The sequence below is a fragment of the Chrysoperla carnea genome, chromosome 4 (assembly GCF_905475395.1).
Source record: "Chrysoperla carnea chromosome 4, inChrCarn1.1, whole genome shotgun sequence".
Classification (NCBI taxonomy): domain Eukaryota; kingdom Metazoa; phylum Arthropoda; class Insecta; order Neuroptera; family Chrysopidae; genus Chrysoperla; species Chrysoperla carnea.
Window position 1 is genome coordinate 36,758,368 of NC_058340.1, and position 27,915 is coordinate 36,786,282.

The 27,915-nt window shown below is 29.3% G+C and overlaps 1 protein-coding gene across 1 annotated transcript in view; it reads right to left on the bottom strand.

Annotated features, from left to right (window-relative positions):
• The window catches only part of LOC123297729, a 124,308-nt gene that overhangs the window by 78,195 nt on the left and 18,198 nt on the right, over window positions 1-27,915 (bottom strand). The window lies entirely within an intron of this gene.

The following is a 27,915-nucleotide window of genomic DNA, read 5'->3' on the forward strand; positions in this document are numbered from 1 at the left end:
ATTTTCCTATATGTTGCCTACATTGCTTACTCGCTTTTCCGTGATTTTCATCACAACTTAAATACTTTTCGAGGAAAAACGTGAATCGGTCTATAAAAGCTAGAGATTGTTAGAGTTAATATAAAAAGACAAACATAACTTTATAAAATATTAATCAAAATTTAAATCTGACTGTGAAACCTAGAACCATGGAAATAAAAATAGTTACTTCAAATTCTGTCAATAACTTAATAAAATGGGTAACAGAATAAATCGAATATTAAAACGTTTGTTTGATTATCCAATAAAAAGAAAACCAATATGTTTTTATCGACAAGAAGATTTTTCATCAACCGGAGAACCATTACCAAAAGCTGAACAAACAGAAAAAGGACCTCCTACTGAATATGATAAATTACTAAATTCATTTTACCATCGTTTACTAGAACAGCGCAAAGTAAATAAAGAAATGCAAGAAAAAAATCGTCGTTGGAGTGTGGATAAAGTAATTCGACGTTTTCCTGGATGGAATGAAATAACAATAGCTAATTTACATAGCTTATTCTTATTATTCGATAACAACTTAAATGGTATGCTCGCTTTTGAAGATTTTGCAGCTGTCCTTGAGAGCTTAGGTGATGAAAGCCCAATGGAAGTACGTAAACAACGTTTTGATAATTCCGATCGTGATAAAGATGGTTTCATTTCCTATGATGAATATTTGAATCTAATATATCGTTACGATCCCCCGGATGAAGAGCTAAGGTTAACTGGTTTACCGAAATTATGTTTTGATGTGGCTGAAAATATTCGATTTGTGAGTAGTTTATCGGTTGGTGAACAATTGGAATATGGATTATTTTAAACTGTTTGGAAATTCTTGAATATTATTTTGATATTGTTTTTGTTCTGTTAAAACTTGAAAATTTTAGTTGGATTATCAATATTTAAAAAAAAAGGCAATCGAAATTGTGGTATAGGTTAGGATTGTGATTGTTTTGTGAAACATATATAATTTGTTGCAGCCTACAAAATTATTGGTCGTTTAACAGTTCAATCGATTTCAAAGCGATTTGTTTTAAATCCAAGTTTATTTAGAATATTTTAACTACATTTGATGATTTAATCAGTCTTTTTAAGGTCAGTTATTATTTTAATAGTAATTGAAAAGAAGTGTGGAAGCTTTGTCCACCTTAAAATTGTGTAATTTCTATTACAAAATTGTTTTTTAGTTACCGTCGCAAAAAAACTTTCTGCATTTATATTTTTTATTTTTGCGGCATTTCTCCACAACTCAAATTTTCCATTTAAATTAATATTGTATCTCATATAGACGAGTGCGACTGAATTAAATATACATTTTAAAAATAATCATAAAAAAGGTTTAAACCATGACCTATGAAACAAGGAACAAAACAAAATAAGAAAATATCCACTGTATGAAAATGCCACATGCTTTTTTAATGCAAAAACATACTGTAAGTCCCAGAAGTCTCTTTTTTTTATAGTATGTCAGATATAGAAAACTACTTCAAGCAATTGGACCTTGATCTTGAATGTCTGTTAAAGGTCAACTAGTTTTTCACGCTGGTGAGAAAAAGAATACCTTTAAATTATATTTTCTTTAAAAAAACTAATACTAATGAATAGATTTGGAAGAAATTGAATGAAAAATCTATCAATACATGAAATGTATTGATATGTCAAAGACCGCTTTTTCTAAAACTTAACCAAAACACGAAATGGGAGCCAAAATATTAGTTTTGGAGTCTAAATGTAATTGTTTCAAAAGTATTAAAGACAAAAATGTTTATGTTATTGTAAGGAACAACTAACTAATTTAAAGAGCAAGCTTAGAAAAAAGTTCTGATTAAATAATGTATAGGAAAGAGAACTTCTGTGAGTGTCTGTACAGAGGAATATGGAACATCTATTCCTACCATGAATAAAAAGATTCCTTTCAATATCCATATCCAAAGCCATCAATATCCATACAAAAGAATAAACACAAATGAAGGGATACTCATTTGATACAGGTAACAGCAGTAGGTCATCATTTTTAACCTTTAACCTACTACATATAAAAAAACTTGACTTACCTAATTATTATTTATTAAATTACATAATTAAATATATATTATTTTAGTAAATTAAATCAATTAATTAATTGGTTTATGACCTTAACCTAAATCAACATAATTATATTTCAACACCATTTGCTTTCGTAGAATGAATCACCATCAACATCAATTAAAATTGTCTAACGAATGTAACAACATGTTAAAAAGTTCATTTAGACTTTTAATTTCAGTTCATTTTTTATTTTTATTCGTACAAAAAATGAGGAAATAGAAGCTATTGTATAACAGCTACTCGATTGCCTTTTTATTAATTTTGATGACAAACTGAGAGCCTTCCGCTACCCTGAGTTCCGTACTCCATCACCTTTATTTTCCAGTTATCTCTGTATGAACTATTTCCTCTTTTATACCATGTTTATGAAATATACCGGTGTAACTTATGAAATATAAAGGTGTACTAAGTTTAATCCCAAGTTTGTAACGCTTAACAAGTTGTAATGCATAAAAATATTGATATAGATCTTCATAAAATCACCTAATTAGTCCATTTCCGGCTGTCTGTCTGTCTGTCGCCTGTCTCTCGTCTGTCATCACGATTACTCAAAAACGAAATGGGATATCAAGCTTGAAATTATAGCGTTATTAAATTATTTATAGCGTGCTCAGGACGTAAAAAGTGAGGTCGAGGTCGTAAATGAGCAACATAGGACAATTGGGTCTTGGGTCCGTAGGACCCATCTTGCAAACCGTTACAGATAGAACAAAAGTTTAAATGTATAAATGTTCCTTATAAAAAAAAACTTTTGTTTGAAACATTTTTTGGTAAACATCATTGTTTACCCGTGAGAGTACAAATTATGCGCAAATTGTAGAGTATGTATTATATGGGAATACCAGTTATATATGTGCGACATGTGTGTATGTGTAATAAGACAGAGTAATCAACACTGTCTATACATGGTATTTCAACAAGTAACTCAGTCAATTGTTTGTTTTCACTTGTTAAGTTGAAGATTGTCCAAGAGCTTCATGTATGTAACATAGCTGTTCCTTTTTTATATGGCAGCCCGTTCCAGTTACTGTAATAGCCGGCGTCTTCATCAATACTGAGATAGAAGTAACACAATAGTAACGCAATACAATTTATTTATTATTTGAGAGATACTTACGGGGGTTTCCAAAATTACGAGTGGTAGAACGCTCAGCACTTTTTCAAGTGCTGCACAAAATTCCATTCATTAAGATTTTCTGTTTCCGATCAAAGTATTGAAGGTTAGAAACTTGCAGTTAACTGCGGGTTATTTTTTTAGATAAGATAGTTGAATCTGAGGCTAAAAACATGCAACATCAGAATAAAAGCTCTAGTGCAATCATTTACATAGTTTTTAATTACAATATCATCATCAAAAGGGGAATTTTATGTGAGTTTTTTTGTAGTAAACATTGATTTTATTATTATTTCGTGAATGTGTATTTATTTTTTGATGAAATTTTCGATTTGACCCGTATTTATATAGAAGCTATTTGCTTATCTATACAATATGTATTTTCGATCCTAAATAAACGAATGTACAAATTTTTATATATATACGAACATTACGTTTGATGTAAATTCTTGCTTTTAATAAAATCATTCGAAGTTCAAATTGGATTAATACTACTACAAAAAAGGACCGTCTATTTTCAGTACAATCAAGTTCACTAATTTAACGCTGATATTATTATATGATTAAGTTAGTATGGATAGTCAAAAAATTTCAATGTTTTTGACTTTTTGGTATGTAATTACTTTTCTAGTAAATAAAATATACTGAGTTGATGTGAAACATTTTAACCACCCCAAAAATTTGAGTTTTCTTGTCAGAAATAGAACTTATTTTCAGAAACGAGCTTTTGAAAAAGAGTAACGGTCCTTATACTTTTTCGAGAGATACTTATTTCAGTTAGTCCAGTTTTATTGTCACGTGCTCCAGGGCTATTTGTAAAATCAGCTTTTCTAAAATATTAAAATCTAATAAGTAATACGATGTTTGTTCAGATTTTCACAATTACTCTTACTTTATTATAAAAAAATCAACTGGTTTTATCCAGTATATTGTAGGTATTTGCGTTATATTCTTTTACATCACCACTCCTTAATTCGTGATCACTTTGGAAATATCTAACCGTAAATTTTTTTTTTTTTTTGCAGCTCCTATATTAGTATTTTATTTTTTAATTATTTGCAAGCCTCTTTTATTTCAAAGGGATCTGATTTGCATTTTTTATTCTTGTGATCTTATGTTAAATAAAATTTGAATTTTAATGGAATAAGTCTGAAAGGAGATAGTGGCATTTATAGTTTCTAGGAGTCGTAAATAAGAAACATTTTAAATTTCCTAACCCTCACGACTTACTACTCAGCCACCAAAATAATTTTACCTTTGATTCAAAATAAAATTACTATCTTTATGCCTCGAAGTAATCGTGCATAAAAATTATCGGACAGGGCAAGATAAGAACTATTTCCTTTGCACAGCTAATTATTTCTAAATCGAAATAGTGACACGTATTTCGAGCTAAATACAAGGTTAAATAAATTATAAGCATGTTATTATCCGTAAAATTTCTTACCCATTAGCATGGAAATTGAATTTTTCTCGACTTACCTGAAACAAAAAAGTTTTTATTATTAAACATTAAAAATTAATTAATTGGTAAACTTGAAATCATGATTGCAATATGATTTCAAAAATGATTGCGTATTATTGATGACGTAATGTTTGTTTAATGGCATATTTAATGGAAAATAGAAATTTACCTACTGAGCAAAATGATTATCTGTTATGATATTTACTGAATAAACATTTTAATTCATTGATTGACGTTAAACAATTAAAAGATGAGTCATTATTTTTTTTTTTAATATTTTTTTTTTTCATAAATTTATTTTCATACAGTTTGTGTAAATTATGAAATGTTTAACGCCAAACCTATTTTATATCAAATAAAAACCTTTTAAGTATTAAAAGAATAAATTTTAAACATCCCACGATTTCTCGCGATTATCAAATACTTACACAACCACGGGAAAAAACTGGAGTTCTTCATCCCGATTAAAAATCTACATTTATATAAAACTACCCGCATTGAAATCGATATTTGTGTTTGTAATATACGGTGCCAGAGAATTATACACAGGCAGATAGAGATTTTAAATTGAATTTATCCCAAATTTAAAATATTCGAACTTTTCGCGGGAAAGATGTTCGAAAAAATCTGAACGATCATTTAGCAAAATTTTAATTTTGTATTAAACTAGTTACCGTTGCAAGAAATTTATTTAACTTCTCAACGTATAGTTTACAACGTCAATGTTTAACGTTTCAATACACAATGAGTACTCACATAATATAATTGCAAAAATTAATTACTGCTGATACACATTTTATAACATATGATTGATGTTAGCTTTATGTAGTAAAGAATTGAATTATTCATAGAAATGAGTGATTTCCCAAAAAATTCAACAAAAACAAACTTGCGAATTCCAATTTCATAATACTTATACGAACATTATGACAAATGTATCGAAAATAGAATTTTCAACAGACAATTAAACAAAGATACCTAATGCAATGTTTACATTTTATTGAACTAGACAAGTAACCCAGATTTTATGCTTGAATAATTTATTTTAACTAATTGAAAAAATAATTTGGTACTTGAGAAACCACTTATTTTAAAATCCTTACTCAAAAACATTTTTCAGGTAATCATCAAAATATACAGCGAATTATTAAAACATTGAATGAAAATCAATCCAATATACAAATTTTAGTTTTTTATTTTAATAATCTTCGTGGCGTAAAGTATTGCCTAGGATCAACAAATTTAAAATTATAATCTTTATAAATGATAAGCTGTTAATGTGCTAAAAAGTAAAACATAATTATTTCTATGAGAAATGAATTTCTGCGTGACAATTTGGAGGCGTTATATTTAAAATATCAAGGATGATTCGCAACACCTCAAGCTTTTACCAACAGTCGTAAATGAGTGAAACATGGGAAAAAAATTTTCCCACTTTTATCAATAAGTTCGCCATTATCTCGCACTTAAGCACTTCGTCTTTTCCAGAGGTTTAAGGTGCACATGTTGGAAAATATCATGCTGGAGAAACTGCTATTGGGATACCACGATAATAAAATAAAGGAACTAATTAGAGTAGTGGCTAGAGTCGAGTTTCCTCGAGTTTTCAAAGCAGCTTTATTTATTTTCAAAAGCTTCGAGTCATAATTTGTAAAATAATTTTAAAATTACAAATGTATATTCGTTACTTTTTCTTGAAACAGCAACATAAAAATAATAAATTGTACAAACTTGGAGGAAATCTGAGGGGTTGAATGTTAGTGTAGGCTCGTAAATGCGCAGTTACACCTTTTTGTTGTCTATATTTGGTGCTAATTTAGAATAACTATGGAAAATTTCATTTAACCGATCTTTAAAAACATGAAACTGAATAAATATTTTATAACAACTTGATAAAACACAGCGATTGAATATTTCACAAACTTACTACTTATGAATGAAACTCAATTCATTGATAATTTATAAACTCTCTGTACATTAAAATGAAAACAGGAACTTAAGTTGACCTAATATTTTTAGCCAAACTATATCTTAATACTTATGTAGACTATTTTCATTAAATATTGAAGAATTGCCAACTAATTCTTCATTACTGTAATAAAAATATTTTTAAATTTGTAATAAAGTAATAGATACTTAAATATACATAAATTACAATACATTAAAAAATATATAAATAAAATATTTAAATTTAATGATTTTCATGAAAATGTGGTCCAGACAAAAAAAAAATAAATTATTTATGCAGAATGATAGTAAACACGGCACTTTTTTCAGTGTTAAAATTATAAATGCTGTATATCTCAAATTTTGAAAACACCAGTATAATTTTTTTTCTTGCCTTTTTCTTGCTCAGATCGGTTTTTTGCTACTTTGTTTGTTTTAGTTTGTTCTGTACTACTTCATTTATTTCATTTAGTTTGGAACTTGTGCATTTCAAATGAAAATATTTTTTTAAAGAAAAGCTTTCGAATTAACACAGTATGTTGATTCCAATTTTCTGATCATTGGGACAAAAAGAACAGGGGGTGTCGTGGGCACCCGGTGTGAACTATTTTCCTTTCGTTCCTTGGTACGTTAAAAATGTTGCGCATTAATTTTAAAAGTCAAATACTTGCTTGATTCTTTAAAGAATTTATGACTTTAAAAAATTAGGAAATGGGTTACTCATGTCTAAGGTCCAATAATCCCAAAAAAAATTAAAATACAAACAGCACTTTAGGTTCGGTTTTTAATTTACATCCATAAAGTTTGAAATATTTCCCAAACTTAATAAATTTTGCCATAACTTCAACTGAAAAATTTTGTGTCCGAACCGAAACCGAATCCGTAATGGAATTAATACAGATCGATATATATACAGAGATACACCTAAAGAACAGGCATTCATACAAGTATTTGTATATGCAGGGTATGGCCACAAGAGAATAGAAGCTTTATTTGTAACTCTTGAGGTTTGAATTTGTCGTCGAATACAGAAAGTTTCATAGACACAAAAATGACAAAAGATGATATTCGCAATAGAGTTAAATTCAAAAGAGATCCTTTAAATATAATATGCTGTTTTATGGTCGATTGTAATGCTCTGTTTTATAACTTAAAAAAATTACCCAATTTACGTATATATACTAAATAATAGAATACCTGTAATTTTTTGATTTAAAATTATAATGATAGATGCAGCGTTTTATTTTGCAAACAATAGGTAATATTGGATGTATATGTTTATATTATACCAACATGTAGATTATTAAAAAGAATTTAGCCTTCACAATACAATAATATTTCAACCTTCATAGAACTAATTGAATTTCATACAGAATTATAAATACATATTTGATAAGTTTATTTGAACGAAATTTATAGAGATAAGCTAAACTATTTTTCAATTTTTTTATGTCAATTTTTCTTCTTTGAATACAATATTATGAAAAAATTTTATGAAAACAATCAAGAAATTTAGGAATATTTTTTCATTCATGTCAATCAGCCCTTATTTGTGAACAATAAATAAATAAAATTCATTTAAATACCACGGAAATCATAAATGAATTTCATCTATTTATTGTTCATAAATAAGGGCTGACTGACCAGCCCTGTTCAAACGTTGAACTGACTGACAATCAAAACTATTATTTATATGCAATATACAATATGTATAACAATTTTCAGCTTTAGTAAATTCATTTTTGTACCACGTAAAACTGCACTGTTTCGACAGCATATATCTGACTATATCTACTATCATCAATCCTCAAATGATCAGCTTTAGTAAATTCAACGAATTTTTTTGACCTGGCTCTTCCATTAGTTCCTTTATATTATATTAATTAGAGTCTACACACAATATTTAACAATATTGCATTTATGTATAAATACATATCATTATTTAAAAATACTGGCAAATTTATTACCTGAATGATACAAATGAAAATTGTGTAAAAGCTCAAATTAATAATATTTAATGCAATGATGTAGATTTTACCTTTATTGTTTTATAAAATAAATTATTGATATAAAATAACAAATTGAATTCAATTAACTTCATGTAACAATTTTTATTTAACAATAAGAAATCTCTATAAAAATTTACTGTAAAAAAAATAAAAATAACATGAACTAATAGATTGTGACATGTTATTATGATTGTCGTAAAAAAAAAAATAGGGAATCCTTTGAAATTATAATAAAGTGAATAATGTATATTAGAATAACGGAAGTAATTCTATAATATTGTAAGATCAATCCCATTTTCTTTTTCTTTTTTTTTTTAAATTGAATCCCATATGTTTAAGGGAATGTTGTTAAGGTTGACCATACTTTAGCTTTCATCACTACATCGCTACATCGCTACAAATCTACGAAATATATACTGAAATATTTAAAAATAACTTGGAAAATTAATGGAAAGCAATAAATAAACAGCTCGATATCTTTTTTCGTATTTCAGTTATCGTGTCCACAGACGGACGGACGGACGGACGAACGGACGGACGGACGGAAATGGACTAATTAGGCGAATTTAAGAACACCTATGACAAAATTTTTCTCCTAGGATCATTATTTTTAAGCGTTACAAACTTGGGACTAAACTTAATATACTATGTATATTTCATATATGCATGGTATAAAAAATGTTGTTGTCGATTTGAATGAAACTAAGTAATTACCGTTACGAAATTAATTGAATAAATTTCACATATATGTTCTAAAAACTATAAAAATTATGGCGGCCAATTACGAGAGAAGGAAGACCTAGACAACTCTTCCTTATACGTTAGTAACATCGACAGACAATACGTTGATATGTATATCTATAGGTATTTTATTCGAATGAACTTAATACACCTGTCAATCGATTTGAAACGGATGTAATATAATATTATTATTTATCATATACATTCAATACACTTTTTATTATACAGATTGTTCTAGAAAAGTGTGTCAATGGAGTAACCCTGAGTGCGGTATCGAATATGTATTTTTAACCCCCGAACTTCAAAAAAGGGGTGATATAAGTTTGACCACTACTTATGTGTTTGTGTGTGTGTGTGTCTGCCTGTCTGTGGTATCGTAACGCCTAAACGGATGACCCAACTTTAATTTTGTTGTTTCATTTGAAAGGTAATTTAACGGAGAGTGTTCTTAGCTATGTTTTAAGTGCGAGATTTGTGTTCCATACCCGAAAATACTAAAAAATTGGCGATGATCTTCAAAATTGATTCAGTTTGGAAAAGGCTTGACATAGAATTTTATCATATAAATAATTACTATGGAAATGAATGGTCAAATAAACCTGGCTCCATTCATTTCGAAAAGTGAAATGGTAAAATAATAAAGTAATTCAAAACAATAATTCAAAAAAACAAAGTCAACTCAAATATTTCAATTTCAATTAAAATAATTCCAAAAATTGGTCCCAAAAAATGTTAGCTCTCTAAGTATCCTTGCTCTCTAAGTATCCTGTGCGTCTGTGTGTTTCTCAGTGGCATCGTAGCCCCTATTATTTATTAAATAAGTAATTGAAGGACATTGAAAATGTAGTTGATATTTATAGAACAGCCTGTAATTGGTTATGTTTAATACATATCTGCATTGTTTATATTGAAACAGACAATGTTAAAATTGCATACTAATCCAACATGTAGGTTGTACTTTTTATACGTTTTTCTTCTATACATCAAATGAAATTTTCTTTACGTGAAGTTATTTATTTATTTATTGAACAAATGGGAATCAGAATTGATGCATGATTGATTGATAAATCATTTGAATATCTGCAATATGCTATTGGATATTCGATTATTTATATTTTGTAAAAAAATGTAATCTATTTATCCATCTAGATACAAAAAGGAGTACATTTTAGTATCAGTATATTATTTTTAACTATCTCTACCTTTTTCATCAATTTAAACTAAAATAAAATAAATCTTTATATTCGATAATCGTCGTCCCACACCACTTTCTTCGAAAAAGCACTTCTCGATTATAATCTTATTTCATAGTTTTGAATAGCAATTATAAAACTATTTACATAAATCTTAAAAACACAAAGCTTTGATTTAAAAATGTTTGAGAGAAATGACTATAATTTTTATTTACTTTGTACATTCGTCGTTTAGCTTTACTTAAACTTTTTAATGAGTGTCGGGGAAGAGATATCGACGATGTTCAGAAAATTTTTATAATATTGGTCGAAAAAGTGTAAGTAAGGGTGCTATATAGAAGGATATAGGAAGGATAAGATATCGTTGCTGACAAAATGCTTTATGTTTTATAAGAAACAAAATAAAATGTGGCTAAAGAGTTGATTTATGGAACAATTATACGCTCGTATATAGTCGAAGTTTAGAAACCTAAGAATTAAAAACAGCCGCGGACATACGAGAATTAAAACCGCGGATGTGAATTAGAAGATTTGTAATATGACGATGTCACAAAATATGGACGTAATAAAGCTAGCTCTATTTATTGGCTTGTCACTGGTCCTAAAATTTTCAACAAGTATTTAAAAAATCCCCGGCACATTAAACTCGCATCTAAGAACATTCACCATTAAATTACCTTTTAAACGAAACCAAAAAATTAAAATCAGACAGACAGACAGACACACACACATAGCGGTCAAACTTATAACACCCCCTTTTTTAGGGGGTTACAAATAAAGGTAATTTGATAGACGTAGATTTCAACAAAAGCTTGGTTGGATTTTATCTTTGCTTTCTTTTGCAAGCATTTTCACGGGGATGAAAGCCTATATAATTTTACTATTACGTGCACATATCATAATTGTTTTCGACTGAGATTACGTGCCTTGCTTAATAAAATATAACCTACATATACTAGATATTAATTATATTATTTATTTGTAACACAAAAACTGAACTTGATGTTAAAAAGGATACGGAAATAAATAAATAAACAATAAACAACAATTTGATCATAATCAAAACAATACAGTAAAATTTGTTATCTACATATTATTTTATTTATTCAAGATGCTTATGTTTTTAAGATAATTGATTTAAGTATGTTAATTTATTTTAATTCTTAAAATAGCAACATGTGGAGTAAACAAATAAATAAAGTTCACGTAATTAAATTTTTTTTTTTTTTTAAATATTCTATTTCTACAACTTTTATAAATATTTAACATCGTATTTAGTGATTCTTTCAGAATGATAATGAAGTACATATTACGTTTACACTTGCATATTGTGTACGGAACGAATCTGAAAAATTTCATGAATAATGATTCATTTAAAATTCAAATAATTCGTCAGTGGGTATGGTTTATGCTTGCTTGATTTGAAACAAGTCAAAAAATTGAGTATGCACCAGCTTTTATTCATTAAAAAAAGTATTAGACAGGTCGGCCACACTCAGTGCATATGACAAACCCGGGCGTCTTTAAAATTTATAAATCTTTTTGTTATTCTACGATAAAACATTTGCTGTACCGACGGCCAAAATCAGGAAGTCAGGTTTCTTAATCTTTGGGAACCAAATTTTTTAATGAATTTGAAGAACCAGTGGAAATTAACGCCGAGAAAATAAAGAATCATTTAAGGTTCAAATAAAAAACTCATGCAAAGTTAATGGATTTTAGAAAGCAAGAAGAAAAGGTGCCGTAGATCTCCGAGTGAGTATTAGTACTGCTGACCAAGTCATTTAACCTTACGTCCCTTATCCTTTATCGATGTTTATAGAATAATTATAATCAGAACACGCTATATAAAAACTATATGTCATGTCCATGAAAATCTTTTTCACATGTGCACAGAAGAATAAAAGTGTACATGATTATGTTAGTGAATATTATTAGTTCATGGCAAATAGTTGAAACGAATGGTAAAGCCACTCGTAATTGAAACATATCTTTGATGCTATTCATGTCTATACTTGATTCTACGATACGTGAATAATAAATACTATTTGCTTCTCGATTTTTTTATAACTTGCTTTGCATAAATCAGTTTGATTTAAAAATAATCGATCTTCAAAGAATACTTGTCAATACAGTTTACATGTAACTACATTCGATGGAAACTTTTCTGATAAATTTTATTCAAACCTTCATACGAAAAATCTGCAAATTCTATTAAATTAGTTTTAGAATCAGGCTTTTTAACTTTCCTCCAAGCAGACATGCATCAGCGAACTTTAAGATGCTAACAGGAAGACGATTTAACAAAAAATGCGGAACATCCACGTGGACTCATTTCAGAATTAATGCATAGGATGTATAAAAGATTTATTACATAGGAATTTATTAATTATTTAATTTCAAACCGTTATAATAATTATTTCCGTTTTAAAACCTAATAAAGTAATTATCAATTTTTCAAAAAATTATTAATTAATTAAATTCAGAATAAAAAGAATTAACATAATAAATTAAGTATTATCATAACTTTTTTGAAATATTAAATATTAAAATACCTAGCGCGTTGTAATTCCCACATGTTATTTTGTTTTCAGGTCATTTACCTATTATTCAGTTATTAAGAAATTATCAACATTATGTACCTATTAGTCGTGTAGACGATTTTACTATACTAGTTTAAAAATAATATATTTGAGCCTATTGTCTTTGCTTCAGCGAGCATGTAATCTATAAACAATATGTGTCATTGTATTAAAACTTAAAAAAGAATTATAAATAAATAACAACAACACTACAGGGAATAAACCACAACAAATGTGCATACGTGGAGCTAATTTATTTCCAATTTTATTCCAAATTAAAAAAAAAAAAAGCATTATTTTATAAACTATTAAAATGCTTATATCGAAACTATAATTCGGAATGAGCTGTTAGAGATGACACATTTGAGCGCCTTCACGGTGCCACATTTCTCCCTTCTTCAAATTCCAATTTGTTGAGTGTGAGATAAAGGACGAAATGCCAATTTTGCCAATCTTGCATTTTTTCAGTATTGTAAGATTAGCTGGGGACATACACAATTTTTATTATGGGGCTTTATCCAGTTGCGAGGGCAAAAGAACACGTTTTTTATGAGTTTTTTGGGAAGACCATGTATTTAACATAAATATAAAAAATGTATGTAAATAGGAAAAATGTATGTATAAAGGAAGGTTCTCCAAAACAATGTGTCCGGCGGTGAGCACCATACCTCCGGTTTGGATTATCTAAAATGACAAAATCTAGAAAATTTCTTTAGATAAATGAGTACAAGTACTAATGGAAGTAATAGTCAAAGTTACAATCTTTGAAAAAATGACATTCAAAAATATCTTAAATATCGAAATAATTTTCAGAAACCGTATACCTTGAATTTATACCTGGGGAAAATTTCTAAAAAGATTTTGTAAAAATCCGAAACCGATCAGTAGAGCCACTTCTGAGAAATCTTGCTCACCGACTTTGAAAACGCTGTTTCGAGAAAAACGCGTTAAAAGTTTCAAAAGACGTTTACATTTAGTTAAATTTTTTTTATGCGTTTATGTTCGTGAAAATTTTTCGGATCAACTTGAAATTTTTAGAGAATGTTCTTAAATATTCTTACATTCCGAAAATACGATTCTTTGAAAATTCTAAGAAAATCGATTCTTTGAATTTCTAACTGGATATAACCTCTACTGCGAATAAGTTCAAAACATGTATGGTAGCTTTACCTTTTTTTAAAAATCATTCCTTTTTTTTTAGTTGATACAAAGGTGTTTGATTTTTGAAAGCACTTTCTCATATATTAATATTCAGGTCTGTGTGACAATATAGATAAATAATTACATGTAGGGCTTTACAATAGAAAGTAATGATAACGCACAACAAACAACAGGTAGATGATAATTGAAAAAAAAAATTTTTTGATACAAATGTTTGAAATTCCACTCGTTAATAATAAATATTTTAGAGCCGAACATTTTTCTTTTAATAGGTTTAGAAAATTTCCATTTTACAGCAAGCTCAAAGTTAATTCTGTAAGAAAAATATCCGCCTTTAGAAATTAACATAGTAGAAAAAATTGTAAGATAAGATCATGACGTGAGTTTCTCAAACGTACATCCTTTTTGAAATTAAACGTTATTCTAAACGATATTAAGCGTCAAAGAGTGCGAAATGTCACTCTCTATTACTAAATCAATCATTTTGGTATGAGCTACAAAGGTAGTAAAACACTCTAGTGCAACGACCAGTCAAAATTTCAAGTCAACTCATAGTTTACTATATATATACGATACACAATAAAAATAAAAGCCGTCATAAATAATCAAAAGGCATGACTGTTCCAAATGTTGCTTAACTAAAAGACTATTTTAATAAAAACGCTCAACGCGATTGTTGTTTTCATCTCAATTTACAATATCGTCTCATTAAAGATAGAATGGCGCCGGCACCATAGCGGAAGAAAAGAGAACGCATTTCAATTTTATCTGTGAAAGAACCTCACCCTAGTACATAACACCTTCAGATGGCATAACGATGCAGGGTGTGGCATATCCTAATGCAACAGTCTAAAATTTACATTATTTGAATTGCTTGCAAAATTTAATGTTAGAGATTAAAACTTTCAACTGTCATAAACAGCATCAAAATTGAAAGTGGTATGTAATGCGATTCAATTTGTGACAACTACTATTATTAAAAAAAAATTATGTTACTAATTTACATTATATTTAAATTTGAATAACACATTGTGCATCGTTAACATTAGCCATTTCAACTCACTTTTACTATACCATTTTTTAAACCAAAGTTAAAAGTCCAGTGGCGGATTTACCAGCAGGCTGAGTAGGCTGGAGCCTAGGGCGGCAAATTTTAAGGGGCGGTAAATTTAGTTCATAAATTTTTTATTTCGATTGACAAAATTTATAAAAAATTATAATACACACACAAAATACGAATTTCAAAAATTATAGAGGAATTAAAATATTCAACAAAAACCGAAATATAGTCCTATATACAGTGCTAAATAATAAATTTTTGGAGAGAATAAACAAAGTAAATGTTCAAATTCAGACTTCAAACATAGATTTAATCACCGTTGCTGATCTTTACGAATCACTCCGTAAGTTTTTCATAGCTGAACGAGAGAATTTCAAGTACTTCGAAGAAAAGGCGATCGAGTTAAGCGTATCAAAAGAATATACAAGAGAGAAGAAAAAAAGACAACCAAAAAGAAAACAAAGATTCGATGAAACACCCGATGAAGATATTGGAATAGCTGCGAGTGATTACTTCAGGGTTAACACATTTCTCGTTGTCATAGACAGACTCATATCCGAGTTAGCAAAACGACAAGAGGCTTATCACGGATTTAACGAGAAATTTTCATTTCTTACCAAAATAAGTGAGTTGTTACCATCAGTTCTGACGGAAAAAGCAAGTTTTTTAGAAAAAATGTATCCTAATGATTTAGAAACAGACTTAGTTCAGGAATGCGTACACTTTCAAAGCTACCTTTCATCTGAAAGAATTTCAATAAAACCAATTTCTGGATCATTAAAAAGTCTGTCTTTATTCCTGCGAGATCAGAATCTAGGAAGCATTTATCCAAACTTGGATATAGTACTTCGTATGGCTCTTTGTACACCAGCGACAAATTGTTCAGGTGAAAGAAGCTTCTCTTGCTTGAAGAGAGTAAAGAACTACCTCCGATCGACTTTAAGTCAAGAAAAGCTAAACGCTTTAGCTCTCTTGTGCATAGAGTCAGAGCTAATAAACAAGATTTCGTACGACGATATAATAAATGATTTTGCGAATTCAAAGTGTCGCAAAATAGTATTGTAATGCTTTTATAATTTGACTTGAATTATAATACTAACAAATAATTAAGAAAGGATATATTTATTGTGTTGTTTTGTAACTGTAAGTGTAATAATAAATATTTATCAACGTTCGCCAAATCTAGATTTTTTGTGTAAGCTTTATTCCTATTACATAAGTATTGTATAGTTTTAACACATACCTTAACTTACTTTAAAATTGGTACATGTTTGAGATATTTTTTGCATAAAATATTGTTTTTTGATAATTCTTTGCTGTAAAAATAATCAAGGATCTAACACGGTACCATAGTTCTCGATGATACTAACCATACGGGAAAAGTTGATGTAATGAGGATAATGGAGCACAAATCATAAAGTTGCAATTTTATTGATAGATAATTGATATGATTGTGAACTAAGATATCAAAATTTAGAGGCGGCAAAAATTGAATAGCCTACGGGCGGCAAATCTCTAAATCCGCCACTGTAAAAGTCAATTTCAAAAATATCTTTATACTCACGAACAAAGAAACTACACACGTCTTTGTCAAATTCAAATTTACGTATCTTTTGATTAAGTATTAAATACAGCCAACGAATAAACAAAAATCAATAAACTCAGATGAGTAACCTTCCAATAAAATCTCCAAAATCGCTCAAAAAAACAAACTTTTTGTACAATATTTTGCTCACTCGCCAAATTGCTATATAAGCGCGATTTTTGTATTTTTGTACCTAAAACATCCGAGAAATCTTTTAAAATGGTTTGTTTCTGATTTAAATAACAATCATTTTCATAAAGTAATTTTGACCCAAACAAAACAACAATCGGATGCATTTAACAATTTAACGATTAGTTTCTGAATTGAGCCAAAAATCGTTTCCAAAGATCGACTCTGGAATAATTTGAACCAATATCTCTAAAACTTGCCGTTCGCAAAATCAACCAATTATTCGGGTCCCTGAATTTAGGGCAGTTACGACTCAAAAATTATAAATATCCAGTTCATTGGATGATGAATATTCTTTGAAATTTCTATCTAATCCCTCCGAAATAAACTCTTTCCGTATAGTACTTAGTACCTATATGCAATATATCATATCTCGAAGACTTCCCAGCTCATGTTTTTCATAAACAAAATTTTCGTATTTTTTAGGTCAAAATTACCCTTTTTATCAAGTTTCATCATATTAGAAGCATAATTATTTTCTGTAATTTTCTCGAATTTAAAAAAAGAAAATTGTAAAATTTTAGTGTCACGAAAATCGGATATATTTGACGATTAAACGCTTAGTTTCAGCGTTACTTTTGGGGACCTTATTGTTTTGCACACGAGTTTACATTTTAATACTTGTATATGCCGAAAACATAACACCATAATTTTTATAAATGAATGTTGGGTAAATAATAGGTTTTTTATTTCATTTTATCATTTGTGTACCAACCCTATAATTATGTTATTGTGTTTCTATTGTTTTTGTCAGAATTTAAAAAAATATTTGAAACAAATTACATGGACTATATTTACATAATTTTTAATACAATAGTTGTTATATTTTTATATGCGACAAACTCAGATTAAATTACTAACACAGTTCAAAACTCAGTGTATATGATACTTTTTAACAAAAGAAAGCATCCATTTGGAAAAAAAGCACACTCTCTTATCAAAAAATCAATTTTTTCGAAATAAATTACTTATGGGCACCTCTATCAGCCAGTGCTGCATTCACATTTTTTGTGATACGTAAGCGGCGTAGGTTCCCTTAAACAGAGGTGGACGGACTTTCGCCCTCTACGCCATGGTTAGACCCATCCAGATGTCCATCCAGACTGTCTGGATTGGTAAATACAATATTGAAAGCGGCCCCCTTTTGTTCCAATGAGTTGACAAATTGATAATTATGGTTTAATAATAATATAAGCTATGTAAATTGGGTTACTGCCAAAAAACTGTCTTTTGGGGAAGTCACATTTCCACCTTAACCACTTTTTACGGTCGAAATATCACGGTTTTTCGCTGTTATTAAGGTTTTACGAACCTCGACAACCCCAAATTAAGCTCGAGGGTTAATCTAAAGAGGAGAAACTTAAAAAAAAAACTATTTCGAAACAATATCCAAGTAAAGTAGCTCGGCTTCTCACCAGTTTTTGGATACAAAACCATTTTCTTTACGTAAATATCAAATCAGTATTTGGCCTTTAAGAAAAGATCTTATTAAAAACACCTTAAAAATATTTATCAACGCTCTAATACTCCCCAAAAAAGGTATAATACCATCATATTGCATACCTATACATATAAACATAATAAACAATCAACACCAAAGACAATACTTACACGTCTAATGTCAAAGACAAATGACAAGTTACATAATATCCAAACAGAACACCCTGAACTGAGCACGACAGGTGTTAAAAAAATATAGTTTATTTTGTTTTGAAAATAAATAACATTTAAAAAAAAGATACAGTTATTTTGTGCTAAAATATTTTATCTCTAAAAATATTTCCACGTATATTTTCTGCTTTTCATTTAAAACCGATTTAATTAAAATCAGTGTTCATTTTCACACGCAACTTCATTTTAAATTATGTTTTGCTTCAGTAACTATTCAACACACAAAAAATTTGTGTTGTAAGCATAAATCAAATTTAGATAAAATACATAGTTTGGGTAGAATTTACTTGGCAAATGTAAATATTTCCGTGAGATTTGAAGATTTTCAACTCAAGAGATACTCAACTCAATTCCATCGTCGATTAAATAAGTCTACAACTACAGGAACGTCTTTAGTTTTATTTGTAATTGTTAATTGGACTCTTTTACACAAATTAATTTACCGACAAATTAATTTTAAGTCTTTCGATTATAATTGACGTTTTTATTTTCATACAAATGGCGTAATATGTATTCAAATAACTTGTCGAGTCAATTTTAAATAAAGAGGAGTAAAAAAAAAACATTCGCATCAGAAGTCGAACACTCCTGAAGCTTCCTTGAAGTTAATTTTTTTTTAATTTTAAGTGTTCGAGACTGAATTCTTATAAAACTAATCACGATTGACTTAAAACACTCCTTTTTAGTTGGGGATGGAAAATATGTCCACATGATTTTAGTTCTGAACAAGCTAACAAGTAATTAACAAACTAATCGCTTAGGTATAGTGAAGAAAAAAAACATAGAGTGTACTCAAAACGAATCAAATGCCAAATTCTTGTTTTGCGATTAATAAATATCACTTTTAGCTCATATCTCATGAAATATAAAATAAATTATGAAAGCAGTAATTATATAATTTGTTGTATCCAAAAACGTTTTTAGTCAAATAGCTATTTGTCCAAGTTCAATTTATGTCTAGATTGTCTACTTATACAGATAAGGTGTTTTTGGGTGTATTTTATAAAACTCGATTCTCGTTCTTTAACCGCGAATATACCTGAAAACAATTTTCAATACATTTATCTTGTTTATGCCTCAAAGAGCGAAATAATTTGTTTGTAATTCAAACTTTGGTGACATATCCAACTGCCTCGACATTAACACGGTAATTTTGTCCCTTTAAAATGGACAGTGGAAATGGGAGTAAGATAAAGTTTCTAAGTTGTCATTTCAAATTTAATTGTTAGATGTTACATAGGAACAATTTTTACAAAAATATTTTATCTAAGTATTATTAGGAATACTAAGAACGCTATAATCTTACGACCAATTAATAAATATAAAATGATAGTCGGTCATAGGGACTGTCGACAGAAGTGAAAACTTGAAACTTCGGAATAATTGTTTGTGTTGTGTGTTCTTTTTTTAATTTTTAAATTAATTACAGAATCAATAATTATTATTTCATAATTTGTATTGAAATTATTACCGCGGATATAAAAAACTGCCATAAATAATAAAAGAAATATTTGGACTGGGTTGCATGAGTTTCGTACGTAAGTTTTTTGAATAGTATTCCAGTAGTGAAACCACTGATCCATCCACCAGCTAAGTTTACACTTCCAAAACTTAAAATAAACTACGGAAAAATACAAGCCTTTTTTTATTCGCTCAAAAAATTTACAAATAAAAGTCGTCTGGATTTCCCAAGAAAAACCATCATTTGCTATCAAACATAAACTTACATACTATTTAACAGTATTTTTATCAAATAAAAATACATAAACTTCTGACGTAGGTATATAAAGTCGCCGCATTAACTGTTTTTATATTTTTAAATAAAAGGTAGGTAGAAAATAATGTTTATAAAAAAATATTTTCCTGAATCAAGCGAAGGGAACAGGATGAATTGTAACGAGAAGAAACTTACTTACCTGTTTATATAAGAAGATTAAAGACCATTATTTTATATTAATACTAAACATACAATCCTTATTTATATATACAAATCTTGAATGGCATATGTCCGTTGTACGATGAAACATATCTCATACAACTGACAGATTCAAACAATATTTTTCCAATTAAAAATGGCAAAGGAACTATAGGAAATAGTTGATGAATTTGACATATTTCTCATCCATTTAGCAATATAAATGTATACTTTCCAGTCAATTTTTTATATTTTACAAAGATTATTTCAAATTATTTTAATATGGCTGTAATGTTAGTATGACTTATAATGAAAGAATGATAAATTAAATTTTCTAGGTAGAAATTCGCTTAGCATAAACGCACATTCCGTGTTAATAAACTATATGACAGTCAAAAATAGGAGGTTCCTTTATTTTTCTAGGAGTACTAGAGTACACTATAAGCCCTAATGTTTTTATTAAAACACCTGAAATTTTTCATTTTTTGTAAATATATGATTTGCAGTGAAATTCTAACATACATTGTTCATTCTTTAACGGGTTTTTCGTATCGCGTATAATATATCTAATATATGTATATGTAAGCCACAGTAAATTTTTATATTCCGCATTAAAAAAATGAACCATTCTTGTATAAAAATGGTTGGCAAGTAATAAAGTAGTTTTTGATAAAATGAATTTTACAAAAAATAATTGCAATATGAATATACAAACGATATTTTACTTAAAAATTAAATCAATCAATGAAAAGCTCAAAAACTTCTTGCTTTCAAACAAAAGACAACCATAAAATCTTATACACCCAAATTCTATTATGAAAGAGTTTCTATAAAAATACCTCACGCCGTAACACATATCTGCATAAAAGAGGATTTTATTTTTCGCTTATTAATAATATTTAATGTAAAATGATATTTGTAGATTTCCAAGACTAAATATTTCGGTTTCAAAATTTCCAGTTTGTAGTCTAAATATCCAAGTTTTTCAAGTGAAAACTTCTTAAGCGACGTTGGGCACTTTTTGGTAGGGGAAAATGTGATGGGTTCACGTTACCGACATACTGTGCGCGCGCCGACATGCTTATATCACAATATTTGTTGCTATATAGCTGACGTGTTGTGTAACATTAGTGCTGCGTATATAACAGGTACATTGAAATTTATGTAAATACAAATTCTATACACAAATCATATGATTGTATATTAATTGTCATTTCAATTGAATTGAACTTATATTTTGTCATAATCTTGTACAGCCCGTAATATATTTAAATAATAAAAAAACCATATAAACATGCAAATAATTGTTGCTCGGAGTGTCAATAGATGTGAAAACCAGATTGATGTTGCTAAATTTAATTCAAATATTATGAAATTTCAGTTTTCACTTCTATTGGCAGTTCATATGGCCAATTTTTTTAATTGGAGGGTACTTAGTACGTTAACTTATAATCAAAGGTATGAGATCAATTTTATAATATCCTCACATACGTAACATAAATTTTTTTATACACTTTTTGTTCCACTTTGATGTTTAATATAAAATGTGTGAAAAAACAATTCTTTTTTTTTTTTTTTGTATAAAAGAAACACATATATTGATGTACTACAAATTTATATAATTAACTTGATATTATAAAAAAAGTATAAGATAAAAAGAAACTCTTATATATCTTATGTATTTCTTCGTAAATATATCGAACTGTTCATACCTATTAGGTAATAAAATTGTTGTCAAGTATTATTGAATTGATTTTTAATAATATCAAACGAAACTTTAAAATATACATAGTGTTCAGTGAACAATCAATCTTTAAGTGAAAGTGGAAAAAAGTATTAAATCACACCTGTGTTCTGAAACACAGGTGTGTTTGTGTTCTATTTTAAGTGATACATATGTCTTTGAAATTTAATGTAGTCTCTCCTGAGCTTTACAAAGCACCTTCAAAGCGCGATGCATCTTTTCTTGATTCTAATGTACGACGCGAAACAAAAATGAGGAGAACGAACACCTACTCTACCAAGCAAACACAATTTCAATTAAATACGCAAAACAGATTTCAAGCATTAAGCGACCACTCTGACTTTGAAGACGAGGACGATATAATAAGAAGGCACCTGCAAAAGAGCCAAAACAATGAGACTGAAGGCGGAACTGCCAACTCCTCTCAGGCACCAGCAAATATTAGTTCAAAAATACCACCAATTGTAGTTTATTCTTACTTCCAAAACCATTCTGAAACCCTCAAACAAATAAAATCTTGCTTAAAAAATGAAATCGACATTAAATTCAAAGGCAACAGAATTTTAATATTTCCAAAAATCAGCGAAGATCACAAAACAATATGTGAACTGCTCAAATCTAATGATATAGAATTTCATTCGTACACTCTACCTGCCGATAAGGTACTGCGGCTAGTATTAAAGAATGTCTCACCTAATGTCTCGACCGAAGAAATCAAGGAAGATCTGGAAAGACAGAACATTAATGTAAACCAAGTCAAACAAATGTTTAAATACAATGAAGACCGGACAAACAAAATACTATTCCCATTATTTATTGTATCCTTCGGAAAAGAAGTCACATTAAATGAAGTTTTAAAAATCAGAAAAGTGTGCGAGTACCTTATTTCATGGGAAAAGTATAGGAATGGTTCTGGAATCACACAATGTTACAGATGTCAATCTTTTGGACATACTGCCCAAAACTGTAACAAGAAACCTAAATGTGTTTTATGCTCCGGTCCTCATAAATCCGAAGAGTGCAAAGTAGTGAATGTGACACATCATAAGTGTTGTAATTGTGGTGAAAATCATCGTGCTAGTGACAGACAATGTGCCGAGTATCTTAAACGCCTGCAGTTCAAAAGTGTTCAACAATCTAAACCTAATTTATCCCCTAGTTTTAATATTAATCTTCATCATTTTCCTAATGTGTCACCTAACAGTGTCTTTAAACAGGACTCTCAACCCCCAAATTGGGTTCAAAGAAAAAACAGTATCAATAACGATAGTGCTCCCCCTAATAGTGAAAATGGCTCATTTTTGTCTGAACTAAAAAATATTTTCAATATGATCAACATACCAAAAATAATGCACACTATTAAAACATTAGGTGTTAAACTTCGTACTCAAACCGACCCATTCTCTAAAATAATGATACTTATAGAATGTATTACAGACCTGTTCAACTGTGATGGCAAATAATAATAATGCGAACATTAAAATAATGAATTGGAATGCAAATTCTGTCAAGTATAAGAAAAATGAACTCCTTAGTGCACTTTTATCGGATAATATAGATATAGTGTGCTTGTGTGAAACAAAACTTAATGAAAGCGATCAATTCACTGTCCCTGGCTACATATCTTATAGAAAAGATCGAAGTCATCATGGTGGAGGTGTTGCCATCTTAATAAAAAGTAACATAAAACATAATCCTGTTATAATAAATAACGACCTAAATTTAGAAGCAGTAGCAGTAAATATCAAATTAAAAAACAATCAAAATATTATAGTTATATCGTTCTATAATCCCCCCAACAGAACCATAAATCTAAACTCACTGAGTCACTTATTACGTCTTGGGAATAGAGTTCTAATAAATGGAGATTTTAATGCCAAGCACACCAGCTGGAATTGCTTCAACACAAACAGAAATGGTAAAATATTATTAAACTATTGCACCAGAAATAATATACATATTTTACACCCCAATGAGCCTACATACTATCCGTCCAGGAACGTCCGGGCCAGTGTGATAGACCTTGTACTCTCCAAAAATATTTTAAATATAACCACACCCCAAGTAGAATTTAAACTTAGCTCCGATCACAACCCTGTTTATTGCAATCTTACCTTACAAGCTGAACTTAAATTGAACACTATGTATATATTTAAACACGCTAACTGGAACAAGTTTAGACAAATAATAGACACAAATATTAATAACAAATTTACAATAAATAATAAAAATGATCTTGAAAGCAAAATACATTCCTTTGAAAAAATAATAAACCAAGCCATGTCTGAATCCATCCCAAAAGGCATTATGAAACCAAAATATTATAACTTACCCCCTAAAACTAGGTACACTATTTTGGTCAAAAACTTCTATAGACGTTGTTATCAAAAAAGAAGGTTGATGCACGATCGACAAATTTATTTACAACTATGTCAGGAAGTCAAAACACAATTAAGACAATGGAGGAATGATTGCTGGGGTAACTTTTTAAAAACTTTAAACCCTAACGATGGAACGCTATGGAGAATTACCAAATCCATTACAAAAAAAGTCAATAACATTCCTCCATTAAAAAATAACAATGATTATGTATATAGCGATCAAAATAAGGCCAATGTATTTGTTCAACATTTTGAAAATATACACATCCAAAACCATAATTTAAGCACACCGAACCATATCAACAAGGTTAATGCCTGTGTACACAATTATTTAGAAAACTCTATTCCAGCAGAAGAAAAGTTCCTGGGAGCAGAACTGACCTCTCCAAAACAGGTACTGTCTGTTATAAAAAATCTTAAAAACAAAAAATCTCCTGGCATCGATAACATATACCCAATAGTCATAAAAAACTTGACACGAAAAGCAATAGTTCATCTTACAATTCTTATAAATCTTATGATACAATTTGGATACTTCCCTACTATTTGGAAAATGGCAAAAGTCATACCTATTAAAAAGCCTGGCAAACCTGCTGGTGATGTCGGCAGTTACCGACCGATAAGCCTGCTAAAAGTTTTGGGAAAAGTCTTTGAAAAAATAATTGCATCGCAACTAGTCAAGTTTCTAGAAACAAACAAGACTATAATAAATGAACAGTTTGGCTTCCGTAAAAGTCATTCAACGGTAATGCAACTGGCCAGAATTACTGACTTAATTACAGATGGTTATAACCTAAATAAGTACACAGGTATGATCTTGCTAGATATCGAAAAGGCGTTTGATACCGTTTGGCACGAAGGGTTAATATTCCAGTTAATTCAATTAAAATTACCTGACTATATAATCCATTTGTTATACTCTTATCTCAAAAATCGTAAGTTTAGGGTATGTATTAGCAAATCTTGCTCAATAGATGGATCAATTGAAGCTGGTGTACCCCAGGGCAGCATTTTGGGACCACTTTTATTTAATCTGTACATAAACAACGTACCCAAAATTCCCAAAGTAAATCTAGCATTGTATGCGGACGACACGGCACTATATACGCAATCTTGGAGGATTGACACCATTGCCAACAGACTGAACACCGCAATTAAGAAAATTATTAAATATTTTCAACTTTGGAAAATCAAAATTAACACTCACAAGACAGAAGCCATCATATTTACCAAACGAAGACCCACCCTCAATCATCATATATATGTCAATGACGAACAAATACATTGGTCGAAGTACGTCAAATATTTAGGAATACACCTAGATTCAAAACTAACTTTCACTAAGCACATTAATGAAGTAAGATCGAAATCTTTAGGAACTATTAAAACTCTATTCCCAATATTTAGCTCTAAATCCATCTTGAGTGAAAAAAATAAACTTCTTATATTTAAAACTATTATACGACCAATCTTGACATACGCTGCTCCTGTTTGGAGTAGCACTTGCAAAACAAATTTTAAAAAAATACAGTCAGTCCAAAACAGGGCTCTAAGAATCGTTGGAAATTATCCACGATTTTATAGCTCAAGAATCATTCACAAAGAGCTGGACCACCCATATCTAAAGGAGACAGTCTACGATATGACAAAAAAATTTTTTGAAATGTCCTCTGTCCACGAAAACGAAGAGGTAGCCAATATCGGAAACTATACTAAAAACGATTTATCACACAAGTATAAAAGTTATAAACATAGAAGAACTAAGCATCTACTATTATAACAAAATTCAAATTTTAAATTTCATCATTCCCAAAATAAATAAATATCAAATTCACTGATAGCTTTCTCAGATTTGTTTCAAATGATACATTTACATAAGAAGTAGGGTTTTTTTATATTATGTTGCACATCCTTTTTTCCCTAAATCTATCCTTAAGAATACATTGTAAAAAAAACATAAAAATTGTTAAAATTAATACGTAAAACAAAACTTGGAATATACCAAAGATAGCAATAAGAGATGGTAATAGAACATTGGAACATCTACGAATATTTGTAATACTTAATTGTAATATTATAATCTGGCAATAAATTCTTTTTATCTTATCTTATCTTATCTTATATATCTTATGTAAATATTGAACGTATCTATAGATAATATCACGATATCAAAAAAAAGTCGTCAGCAGCAGAGTTCCATCATTGAAGTCTATATTTCTCCTTTGTTAGACGCATCTTGAGGTACCTGTACCTAAGATGGCCCTTCTAAGATGGTTCCCGTTGAAGATCTCATGTTTATAAACGTTCAAATATGTTTAAATTTCACGGCTATTGCCATAGATAAACTAGACACAACTGCAGCAGCAAGTTCATAATAAAGTAGTCCCTTTTTGTAGTATTCTACAGCTTGTCAGTCACGTTGAAAATTGCCTACGATTTATAACCTCATATGCATATTTTTTTTTAGTGTTTCTTTAGAAAAACAAACTGCTTTCGAAGCTATTTGTAAGCTGTACTTGGGTTTTATAGGTAATCCTCTTAAGGTAAATGTTGTTTGTATCTTTTGTTAGTTTTCATTCAAAAGGTGTAGTTAATGTTTCCGAGAAAAAGAACGATCACAAAGGCTCGCAAGATGACCTTGGGAACCAGTGTGGTGTTTTATGTTCAACATGAGAATTTGTTATGTTCAGCAGGTATATAAGAGCTCCTAAAAAGCTCCCAAGGACCACTGAATTAAAAAGAAAAAAATTTAATGATAGGAAAAAGCGACAAATGAACAACTTGAAAAGTGGTTTTAAAACGAGCTTATTTCACACCTTCACTTCTCTTCATGGTCCTCCGATACAGTGCATAAGTATCTATTTTCGGGGAAAATCTGATTAAAAAGTGAGAAAAAATTATTATTGGATATTTTTTACATCGATAAAAATAAAAGTATATATGTAATCCAGTCTATCGCATGTAGGCGGATTGTTGTTTATAAGGATAAGGATTTATCTTAAAAATATTGAGGAGATAAATTCATAGGCCTAGAACATAGGCTTAT